Genomic DNA, 2,081 nt, shown 5'->3' on the forward strand with positions numbered 1-2,081 from the left:
CCATGATTCTTATGATCAACAAATGTTAAGAACTACAGTTAGATTCTTGTCACCAACAACCTTAGAAACTTGGAACAGAAACTGGGGAAAAATATAAAGATAAAAGAGAGTGTTCTAGGCAGAAAAAAAGCTAAACAGGGGTATTAAAATTGTCCCAATAACTCAGTGTAAAGTCAAAGATTAAATATGCAGGGGGAATCACCTATATAGGCTGGAGAAATCGATCAATAGTTGAAAATATTGGCATATTCTAGAAGACCAAAGCACCCACATGGCAGCAAAAACCTTCAACTCCTAATCTAGGAGGTCCAATGGCTTCTTCCAGCTTCTCCAAGAACCAGGCACATGATGAATAGACATACATGTAGGCAAAACACCTATACACATAAAAAATATTTTTAAAAAATTAAAAGATCACAATAGTTATTAACTAATAATAGGATTCCCTCCTTGTGTCTGTCCAAATAAATGAGCAGCCTTGCATAAATAGATAAGATAATGTCAATGGGGGGGGGGGAAATTAAGACATTTCAAGGCATTTACAGAGCATAGTGTAGCAAAACTATGGGTGTTCTCAAGGAGGCAGAGACACAGAGCCTCTCAAGGAGCTGCAATTTTTACAAACAAAAACAAACAGGACAGAAGACAGGGTTTTAGCTCTGTGATAGAACACTGGTGTTACCAGAAATTTGGGGGTTCAACGCAGTGAGTACCATAAGTTACAGGGGAAATTGATGTATCCTTTCAGGGTTCTTAGTTTCTATTAAAAAAGAATTTAACACAACTTAAACAAAAATGATGCACGATTAATAAAAACTCAGAGACAGAAATTAGGGTTCAACCTGAAGGTCAGAAAAGCAAAACAGCCAGTCATTGGCTCTTACCTCTACCTCAGTCCGATAACGGCAATCCTGCCTCCAGGAATCTCAGAATGAGACTGTCTCCTCCCGTTTTATAATCCTCTCTAGTTCTGGGATTAAGGGTGTGCACCACTACTGCCTGGCTCCTATGGCAAACTAGTGTGGCTACTGGGATTAAAGGTGTGTCATTGCTGCCTGGTCTGTAAGTCTGGCCAGTGTGGCTGTTTTACTTTTCTAATCCTCAGGCAAGCTTTATTTATTAAAATACAAGTGAAATGCCAATATTTTTCCCCTTTTTGCCTAAAAAAGGCTATAACTAACAAAAATATATACAATAAGTACAATAACTATATACAATATATAGGCAATAAATACATCAACAATGTCTAGTCCATATGCATTTGACAAATTCACAGAAAACACTCCATATCTATCCTATCTTGGTGAGTCCAAAGTCTTGTACCTAATTCCTTTCTAAATGTACAGTTTTATGTTTATAAGCATTAACAAAGTCATTCCATTTTGATTATGACGACATCCATGTTTCTTTCTCAGGACTAAAAGACGGCTGCTTTGTTTGGTTTAAGACAAAAAACAAGGTCATACAGAAGTTGTGCACGCAGTGGGTGGTTTGGAATGGGAGTTATGATATCGTGGGAAAGATAGGAGGAAGGGAAAGAAATTCGTACCCTGCTGGATTGAGAACCTACACAGAAAGGTGGACTACGTTAGTCTTCCATGCTAAGACCAAAGTCTCTTCAGCGCTTGTAGGAGGCGCCAACATTTAACAACCATACCTTCTGTCTTTCTCTATTGTTTTCTGTGCATTACTCAAGACTCCCTGGTGAAACAATACAATTAACAACCAGGGAACAGAAGTTATTTGACCAAGTTGCCCCAGGTCAAGGCTCTGACTCAATCCTCCACAGCACTCAGATTCCTCTTCGCAGGCCCAACCCTGGCTAGCTGCCTGGAGCACTGGGCTTTATCCGCTGCAGAAAGTGTGGGCGAGCAATTCTGATAATTTCAACATTTGTCTCATCAAATCCCAGCCCGTTCTTTGCAGCCTGGGCAGCAGGAAGGTGTTAGAGACCTTCTTGTCCACCAGGGGGCCGCCTCTGTCCGCTTCGCCTGCTGGGAAAAGCCCCCAACATCCGGGACTGCGCCGCGAGAACTGGAGCACGCCGGCGCGGTTGGACCCTCCGCGGCCGCCGTAGCGCG

The sequence above is a fragment of the Myodes glareolus genome, chromosome 23 (assembly GCF_982192425.1).
Source record: "Myodes glareolus chromosome 23, mMyoGla1.1, whole genome shotgun sequence".
Lineage (NCBI taxonomy): Eukaryota > Metazoa > Chordata > Mammalia > Rodentia > Cricetidae > Myodes > Myodes glareolus.